The 10,808-nt window shown below is 39.4% G+C and overlaps 2 pseudogenes; one reads left to right on the forward strand and one right to left on the reverse strand.

The window, feature by feature from the left end:
* Positions 1-1,022: 1,022 nt before the first annotated feature.
* On the reverse strand, positions 1,023-2,655 carry LOC6046100 (annotated as a pseudogene).
* LOC119766158 lies at positions 2,526-10,564 on the forward strand (annotated as a pseudogene).
* Positions 10,565-10,808: the final 244 nt, after the last annotated feature.

A 10,808-nucleotide genomic window follows, 5' to 3' on the forward strand; every position in this document is an offset into this window, starting at 1 on the left:
TTTATCAGCAGTTGTCACAAGCCTACAAAGTGTCCCCTTCTTTAAAGGAAATATAAACCTTGAGTCAGCAGTTGAAAGTTCAGAAAAAATGACCCGCAGCTTTTTTGGGTTAGATCCAAAGCTGAAGACGGTGAATATGTTTCTACGTATATGACAAAGTGGAATGCTTTACATTCGTGTTTACATTTCAAATAAAAATCTCAGTTTTGTGTATATTTGAATGGAAGTAGCGCCACTTGCTGATAAAATATTCAATTAATATTTACCCTGTAATATGAATGAGTATATATTGGTAGGATGTAACAAAATGAGCGAATTTTGCGTTCATTTCAGGTCATGATTCCCTAGATGCACAAAGCCCGAATCCCAAATATGAGCTTGATTGATTGTGACAGGACCTGGCGCTTTGACTTTGAAATTTAAATTGGATTTAAACCCGTATAATCGGTGCGTTTTGGTTTTGAGTTTTTAGTCCCTTATTGATTATTGAATTTGACCTCATAGTTCGTGTTCCAGGGAGCAACCCAGGAACAACCAAGGAACCGAAGAGTGTGCCAAGATCCGTCAAATATTAAGAATGTTACAGATTTTATAACACCACCGCTGAAAACTTCAACTTTTTCTTTAAGCTCTTCGGCCAGCACTTGCTGCTACTGCAGAAAATATTAGGGCAGGCTACTCTCATGTAACCACCCACTGAGAATTTTGCTTGAGCCTCGACTCGATTCGGGCTCGATCTCGAACCAGATCGACTCATGGCTCGAGCCAAAATTCTCAGTGGGCAAGCAAGCTGCCTGAAAAACTGAAGAAGTGTTATAAATTCTATAACATTCAAAAAAGTGCATCGTTTTCTAAATGTTAAGCTTTTAAAATGTACTAAAACTGCTGTCCTCATTCAAACTGTAGTGCCGATTGATCCCAGTCTATGGAATTGACATAATTTTGAAAATTTAATATCATTATGCCAAATGACCATTATGCCAAATGGCCATTATGCCAAATGACCGTTATGCCAAACGTCCATTATGCCAAACGGCATTATGCCAAACGGCGTTATGCCAAACGGTATTATGCCAAATGGCTTTATGCCAAATGGGATACACCCCGTTGACGCATATGTTCTGTTGGCTCTTCTCCTGCTGCTTCTTCTCCTTCTTGAACGCGGGCGTGTTGGCCTTGCGCTCTATTCGCCGCTCCACGCGGTAGTCCTTCAGCAGCTTCTTGCGCTCGCGCTTATCCTCAGGCGATTTGTCTTTCAGTTGGATTACACTGCCGTTGCACAGTGACTTGGAACCGGCTGGCTTCGACTGACTCTCGTCCTGGTTCAGCTTGAAGAACGACTTGACCCTGACGGTCGCACCGAGCACGTTCATCGGAAAAGGCCACTTTTCGGGTTGATGCTGATCCTTGGTGCCTTGCGCGGCTCCTCGATCAGCTTCGGGTGGTTGTAAATGTTGCTGTACGTGGACAGGATACTCTCGCTTACTTTTTCTGTGACTCGTCTTGGACCTCCAGCACGCCCATCTCCTTCTCATCAGACGAGACTTCTTGCAGCTTTAGGATTCTCCCACTGCTTGCCGTACGCCACTTCGTACGACGCTCTTTCCTCCGGATCACACAACTACTCATCGAGGTATTCCGTGAAGCGTGACTTGGTCAAACGCCAGCGGTGTCAACCCGTCCCGCTCCTCCTCTTCATCGGACATTTCTGCCTCGTTCGAGTCTACCTCCAGCTCCATAAAGTTATCATCCAACGCATTGTCCGGGTTTTCGTGGTGGAAATCCTCGTTCAGCGCAGCCACTACGACCGGATCCCAATCCGGCCGCAGCTCAGGCTCCATCTGTGTCTTCTTTAATCCCTCCACCTCCGACGCAAACACCGAGCTGGGCTGTACCGGTTTCCAGTAGACTTCGTTCCTTTCGGGTTCCTTTAGATGCTACAGGTAGTCGTAATCGTCGTTAAAGTACACCCCGAACTTTTCCTACTCCTGTTTGTCCTTTTCTGGCTCGATCATGTCGGCGGAAGTGTACGCTCGGGACGGAGCACAAGGATCGTCGTCGCCGGAACCACCCGACGCAGACACCGGAACGATCACAAGCTGCGGGGCGGTCTCGTCGATAAACAGCGAATCCTGCTGGATACGGTTGAACAGCCGGAACGTGACCGCATTCCTCTTGTTCATGAACTTTTTAATGGGACGTATGATGGGACACGGAGCGACGATTAAGCAGCACATTTTTCGGAGAAATGCCTCCTCATTCAGAAAACTGCTGCGGCCGTTCAGTTGCGTCCACGCCGGATGATAACACGCGACCACAATTTGATGCACAGACATCGCACAAACGACAAATTTCAATCGCATCCCTGAAAAATCAAAAAAACAATGTTACCCAGTTGCTTTACGTCAATTTATAAGGCCAGCATAATCACCTCACAAAAAACTAATTCCACACGGACTTTACGAAAACGGTGATCAAATTTATCAAAAAAATAATTTTAGTTTCAAAGTAAATAAAAACAGTCGATGGCAAAGTCAAGTTTGACAGCTCTCTCCAGCTCGGCAAGTCAATTCAATCCAGGGTCGGCTCAAGGAACTGTCTTTAGCTAAATGCAGAGTTTTTATTATTCTTTACAGATAATTTATATCAAAACATCAAACGGCAAACAGTGTACAAGCGATTTTATGTTAATTTAACTGAAAGTAACTGATACCCAATTTTGAGTTACTGAGATTCTAAATAAATTTCAAGCAAAACTAAGGCCTGTAGTGGGTTTGTAAACAAACAGCCCGGGCAGACGGTAATAACAAAATTAATAATATTTCAATAACAAATCCTGTTAAAATAACAAAAAGTGTTATTATTTTAACCTGAAGTTCAACTTCAAGAAGAAAAAATAATAACAGTTTCTGATAAAATAACAAAATTTGGTATTGAAGTGATATTATATTGAAAATGTTTAATAACACGCCAATAAGAGGAAATGTGATACATTTCAAAACTCTCCTAATAACAAAATTTGTTATTCGTTCGGTATACTGACTTAGAAATAAAATTACAACAAATCGCACAAATGGAAAAGTTTCTAAGTGTCCATAACACAATCTGTTATTATTTTTCTTTTGTTAAATATGTTTAGATCTTTGGGATAATTTTGTCTAATTTCGTCGGGGTCAATATTTTGGCCATGAAATGGGGTCCTTAAGCTAAAATTATTCTAAAAAGTTGAAATTTTGGAAGTTGATTTTTTTAATTATTTGATATACCCCCTAAGAGACTTTGCTAAAATTGGCTAGAACTATGGGATAATTTTGACCAATTTCGTCGGGGTCATTATTTTGGCCATGAAATGGGGTCCTTAAGCTAAAATTATTCTAAAAAGTTAAAAATTTTGAAAGTTGATTTTTTTTAATTATTTGATATACCCCCTAAGGGACTTTGTTAAAATTGGCTAGAACTATGGGATAATTTTGACCAATTTCGTCGGGGTCATTATTTTGGTCATGAAATGGGGTTCTTAAGCTAAAATTATTCTAAAAAGTTGAAATTTTGAAAGTTGATTTTTTTTAATTATTTGATATACCCCCTAAGGGACTTTGTTAAAATTGGCTAGAACTATGGGATAATTTTTACCAATTTCGTCGGGATCATTATTTTGGTCATGAAATGGGGTCCTTAAGCTAAATTATTCTAAAAAGTTGAAATTTTGAAATTTGATTTTTTTAATTATTTGATATACTCCCTAAAGGACTTAGTTTAAAATGGTTAGAACTATGGGATAATTTTTACCAATTTCGTCGGGATCATTATTTTGGTCATGAAATGGGGTCCTTAAGCTAAAATTATTCTAAAAAGTTGAAATTTTGAAATTTGATTTTTTTAATTATTTGATATACTCCCTAAAGGACTTAGTTTAAAATGGTTAGAACTATGGGATAATTTTGACCAATTTCGTCAGGGTCATTATTTTGGCCATGAAATGGGGTCCTTAAGCTAAAATTATTCTAAAAAGTTGAAATTTTGAAAGTTGATTTTTTTAATTATTTGATATACCCCCTAAAGGACTTAGTTTAAAATGGTTAGAACTATGGGATAATTTTGAACAATTTCGTCAGGGTCATTATTTTGGCCATGAAATGGGGTCCTTAAGCTAAAATTATTCTAAAAAGTTGAAATTTTGAAAGTTGATTTTTTTAATTATTTGATATACCCCCTAAAGGACTTTGTTTAAAATGGTTAGAACTATGGGATAATTTTGACCAATTTCGTCAGGGTCATTATTTTGGCCATGAAATGGGGTCCTTAAGCTAAAATTATTCTAAAAAGTTGAAATTTTGAAAGTTGATTTTTTTAATTATTTGATATACCCCCTAAGGGATTTTACTAAAATTGGCTAGAACTATGAAATAATTTTGACCAATTTCATCGGGGTCATTATTTCACCATGAAATGGGGTTTCAAGCTAAAATTAATCCGATAAATTAACTTTTGAGAGTTTTCTTTTTTTTTTTTGTTATATTCCCTAACGGAATTGATTTATTTATTGAGAATTTTGGAAGTGTGAATAACAAAAACTGTTATTATTTTCACAGAGCCAGGAAGTCGGAGCTGATGTTGAAGTTCGAGCTGGAGTGTGACCTCGGAGACTGCATCAGATTCATCTAATTTTCAGCAACTTTTACTTGGAGTCGGAATCTGTGATGTCGGGTATTTTGGAGAGCTAAAGTCGTCGTTGACGACATATCCTGCATCAAGAGTCGGAGTTGTCTTCAAAGTATGGATTCAAAGTCGCTTGGAGGTACCCGACTCTGCAGCCCTGGCTAGTACAGAGGAGTTATGGCAACTGCAGGTTTATTTGCAAATTACAAATAAACCAAAACAATAACTTTTTTTGTTATGGAGACATACCAGTTCAATAACATTTTTTGTTATTATGCTGCTCCACCTCTCCGCACAAAATAACAAATCTTGTTATTCCTTCATGATTCCTTCTGTGTTATTGGTTTGTTATTGCAATAACAACATAATAACAGTTTAAGTTATTCTTCGAACAAATCTTTGTTATTGATTTTTGTTATTTTAACAACTAATCCGATCATCCCAATAACATATTTCGATCTTCTCACAATATCAAAAACTGACCTTCCCAAGTTATTTCCGTCTGCTCGGGCATCTAATTTTCAGCAACTTTTACTTGGAGTCGGAATCTGTGAAGTCGGGTATTTTTGGAGAGCTAAAGTCGTCGTTGACGACATATCCTGCATCAAGAGTCGGAGTTGTCTTCAAAGTATGGATTCAAAGTCGCTTGGAGGTACCCGACTCTGCAGCCCTGGCTAGTACAGAGGAGTTATGGCAACTGCAGGTTTATTTGCAAATTACAAATAAACCAAAACAATAACTTTTTTTTGTTATGGAGACATACCAGTTCAATAACATTTTTTGTTATTATGCTGCTCCCCGAGCAGACGGAAATAACTTGGGAAGGTCAGTTTTTGATATTGTGAGAAGATCAAAATCCGTTATTGGGATGATCGGATTAGTTGTTAAAATAACAAATTTCCATAACAAAGATTTGTTCGAAAAATAACTCAAATTGTTATTGCTCTGTTATTGTAATAACATACTAATAACATAGAATCCAGAACAATAGAATAACAAGGTTTGTTATTCTGAGCCATGGATGGGGAGCACCCAAATAACAAAAATGTTATTAATATGGATTGATTGCATAACAAAAAGTGTTATTATTTCATCACATGGAAAGCTATATCCCGGGGGCAGAAAATTGCACGGCGTGGTTGGAACAAATTAGTATAAACCGAGATAACCCTCAGAGATTTATTAGTAGAAATTTGTGTTTTACCGGCCTGAATCAGAATCTATAAATATGAAAATATTTTATCGGTGAAAATTGCGTTTTCCTAAAAAATAGGTTTTTGATTTTTGATACGAATTTTTAATTGATCTGGCCTAACAGGTGGATCGATCTTTGAAATAAATTTGTAAAGAAATCTCACACCGTTTTGATTGTCGAAAGATATTCCACTTTGAAGACAACCATATTTTGGGTGATTGAGAATTTGGTCCTTAAAACATTTTTATTCGTTGTTATACCCCCTCCCAGTTTGGGACCCTCCCTCATTCCAGTTTTCTAGGCCTAATTTGACGAAAAAAATATTTTTCAAGCATAAAGTATTTTTTGGAAAAAAATATTTCAAATTTCTGTTACAATTCCAGACAGACAACTCCTTAACTGTCGACTCAATTAAAATTATAAAACGTAATTCAATTCGAAACATTTACGAATTCCGTTTCAGAATCCCGATTGAGTTGAATGAGTGCACCTGAACTCTTGAGCAACATTTGAAAATGGTGCATGAGCTTTTTGAGTGCTTGGACTGTTTTGCAATAACCCAGGCAATAGGTAACTATTTTACTATTTTACAAAACCTGAAGTGTTAAATGGTAGCTGAGGAACAATTTTGTAAAAAAGTTGCCAGAAGCCTGCCGATTTGCGAAATGGTTCCAGCTGAATAAATGTTTATGCGCTATTTTAAAATTTTGCTCCAGAACTGACCTAACGACCTACATTAACCTTATTATACAAAAAAAGCAAAGCAATCCACTTTAACGACCCCCGGGTCTTTTGTGGGCTCTGTTGCAAGTTTCTGCTCATTTCTAGGCGTCCGAAGGTTATGTGTGGTGAGTCACTCAAAACCTCTTTTACGCTAATGGACCAACGTTTTACTTCCCCATCCGATAGAAGGCGTGATCAGGCAAATCTCGTCTCGAAAAATGCCACCGGGTCCGTCTGGGATTAAACCCAGGCCATACTGGGGTAAGAGGCTACCACGCTAACCACTGCGCCACCGGACCCGGCATGTATACTTTAGTATACAACGGAACGCAAAAAATCTCGTCTTAAAAACTGCCAACCTTTTAATTATCCGTTAGTAGATTTAAAGTCGATCAACATGTGGTTCCGCCGATTACTAGTGCATGCAATCCTTTTGCAAGCTAATTTTAGACAAATTCTCACTAGCAAGTGATACCCTCACTTCAAATAATATTAAACTTACATACCAGATGCTGCCGAAAATAACCGAAACTCGTTACCCAACGAAATGTTCGCATTTGAATGAAATTGTTGAATCGCTGCGACGCTGAAAGAGAACAATAAAAACACAAAGTATCAATTCACACTAATTAAAAATCAGAAAATATACTTATCTAAAGGATAGATGCTGTTGTTAATCATTGATTGCCTTTTTCTTTGTAGTCTTCTTGTTGAACTCCACCCGGACGATGATTTTGGGCGCACTTCCTGCTGGCGATTTTTTCTGATCGCCCTCGATTCATTTCGCTCTCAGAATCTTCTTCTCCTCACAATTCTTCTGCTAGTAGATTCACGGTTCGTTTCTACTTCGTGCTAAGCCCAGATTCTGATGATATTTCATCATTATATCAAGCCAATCGCTTCGTCAATAGCTCCTTCCGGACCGACAACTAGCGGGCAGCTCCAGGTGGATACGAATTTGAATGTTGTTTTCCTTTGAACAGGTATTTTCTGGCGATGAGTTGCGCGCCTAACTGGATCCGGCGCCTTCAGCGACGATCCGAGGACCACTTCAATCACAGTTACACCGGCTTCCACTAAATCAAACAAGTTACCTGTTAGAACCGTCTTCTTGGCGTAAATGTCTTGCCTGCTGCATCTCTCTTGGACAATCTAAACACAGACCGCACGGTGCTCGGTTTCGTGTGCGCTACATTCATCACAACAACTATACTGCCCATGTTCGCATAAATGTCCCATATGCATTTTTGTCGATTTTGACTTAGATATCGGAATAGCTTCGTTTGTGGTGTTACTTTAAGCTACACTAATAATATTTACCACTTTGTTCCAGAAATTCAGTAATCAACGACAAATTTGTTTGTCCCATCTGAAAAATGTTCAAATATGAGTCCCATCGTGATAATGTTCACAAACCAGTCCCTCTACAAAATATTATGTCCTAAACATACCTTTCGGATTCTCCAATCTTTTGAATATAGTCAGCAATTATACAGACCGGCCATCTTGAATGGTTTTCATCCATTTCACGGTCACACAAATCTCCCAAATGGCTAATTAATTAATTTTAAAAAAATACAAATTTTCCCGACTTTCTGCTGAAAATTTTGTTTACTACTGGGGTTACCTAGGCAGCATGCTGCGATCGGGCTGGTTTGCGAACATATTGATGCACTATGTAGAAAATGTTCACATACCAGGTCCCATCCTGCGTACTTTTTCAAATTGAAAGAGAAAAATCAAGACTAATTTCAATACAAACCTATCTAAAGCATAAACAAGAGCATGTTTGAGAACTATGTTGAATGAATTTTTAGTATAATGATTGTATATTTAAAATTAATGAGAAAATGTTTTTAAACTTCGAAGCTCGTTTTCTCAACTTGTTGAAAATGCATATGGGACATTTATGTGATCATGGGCAGTATAGAACCAGATTGTTTATTCCGTCAGAATCTTCCGGTGCGCGGTCCCGTTGGTTCCTTCGTCGTTGAAAACCATAACAGTTTGGCCTCCACGGCCAGCTTCCACAATCTGAGAGGCCACATCGCTCGCAGTTGCCACCGGCTTCTCCTTAATTCAATGTTTTGCCGTCAAATGAAAAAAAAACTTGGCAAGGGTGGAGTTGTCCCAGACACAGGCACAGAGGGCAGCTTCTTGTTCCTCCCACTAAACAAGTGAACACAAACAAACACCCGCGTTCGAAACTTCACAACAAAAGACAACAATGTTTACACTCGCGAAACGCAGCCTGCTGCGACGACCGCGACGACGAAAAGCAAGTGCCTGCTGCGATAACACTGTTGACGTTTGAGCAGGGGGCGTTCAATAATGACGTGTGTGCGTATTGGAGCTCGAAAATATAAAAAAAAATCTGAACTTTTGTTTATTAAACTTTTCACACCAATAGAGCTTTATGACGTTTCGCGTACGCACACTAGCGCACCATTTGATTTTGCAGGCTGACAAAATTTAACCTCACTTTATTTTCGTGTACGTACACGCAATACATACGCACGTAGATTACTCTATGGAGTAAGCAGGATATACTTCATGTTGTCATTTGTTTATAAAACCAGGTCTTCCAGAATGTCCGGATTTATTTGAAGGACCAAATCAAAACAAGACTTAGTCTAGATTTTGACTCGAAACGGAAATGCTTTAAAAAATTACATCATCTGTGGATGGTACCCGTTGGTAGAACAGATCCCTTGGTAGCCAGGTTGGTAGCTGTTTGTTTTGAATGAATCCCATTTGACAGTTGCGTCATGGGGGAAACCTCCTCATTTCACTTCAAGGTCATGAGCATCGCGACGGCCTCAGCTCAGCTGTTTGTTTGGATTATTTTTTTGGAGGTGCAGTAGCAACGTTTTTTTGCGAGGAAAAATTTAGTTAAAAGTGGTTCCAGCGTAGTTAGACGCGTCAGAGTGACGCGCTCGTCATGGTTCCACAGATTCACACCGATCTGATGAGGACAAGCAGCTCATCGAACAACAATTTTGCTGTTAGTGGACCCGGTCCACTGGGACGCTCGTCGAGGTCACGGCTGGGAGAACTTTTCTACCAAGTTCTAGCCAGAGGGTCAGTATTTGGTTTCGACGGGATTTGTTCGGCAGATTTGTCGGTAAAACGAGTACGGTGAGCAATGCGACAACGTTGGGGTGATGAATGGTCACACGGGTGCTGTGATGGAGGTACACTTTTCACAGATCGTGAATCTTTACCCTTCCAGCACGGACAATATGGTGGCCGTGTGAGACGTTCGGACGTGTACGATGAAGGGACACCCGATCCTCGGCAATATCTCCTAGTGTACAGGTGGGATCTACTTTGAACTTTCCCGATTTGCTTCAGCAGGGGCAGATCATTTCCGGTAGGATTGAAATTGAGATTAAGATGAGGGACATCCCAAGCGGGAGGTGATATTCAGATTTAGAGGACACGTGGACACGATCACCGGATTGGCGCGGGTCTTACATGTTGTCCTGCTCGATGTACAACACGTTACAGATTTGAGACGATCGGCGATACGCTGCGTCAAGGTTCTCATCATTCATCATGCTAAGATGTGCGTGGTCACCTGATGGTTCGAGGCTCGATCTGCGGACCGCTTTGTGTACATGTGGGACACGACGTCTCACCAGATCATGTGCAGACCGCCAGGCCACCCCGGCAGCGTCAACAACTAGGACTTTCAGTCGACGAAACTGTTAATCGTTTCGGGCATTAACGACAAAATTTGATTTGATTTAATCTCCTCTACCTAGACACTTTCGCCTCTAATCGTTCTATATTTGTGAATTTACCTATGAGAACATGTAAGCGAATAAAAAAAACGATTATATCGATCGAGACTAAGCAAAGTTGCAAGCAAGTTAGTTGCATTATCTCAGTCAAGACATTCTTGCAGGATTCTGACAGAAACAGCTCTGCCAGTATTTTTAAATGACTGAAAAGGAAAGCTGGAATTCGAACAGTGCTGTAATTTCTAGCAAAACAAAGTAATGGGTTCAAATAGTGTATCCTGAACAAGTCAATGGATGTTAACATTTAGAGTGAGTAGGATACAACTTTCGTCTGCAAACTCACGTTGGCCCATTTACATTGTTCTCGAGTTTCAAAATGATTAACTTAAACTGTTATTATCGTCTTATTCCTTATTCCCAATGGAATATCAAACCAATAACAGTTCCTGTTATTATACAACAAAATGGAAAACATAACTTGAACT

The sequence above is a fragment of the Culex quinquefasciatus genome, chromosome 2 (genome assembly GCF_015732765.1).
Source record: "Culex quinquefasciatus strain JHB chromosome 2, VPISU_Cqui_1.0_pri_paternal, whole genome shotgun sequence".
NCBI lineage: Eukaryota > Metazoa > Arthropoda > Insecta > Diptera > Culicidae > Culex > Culex quinquefasciatus.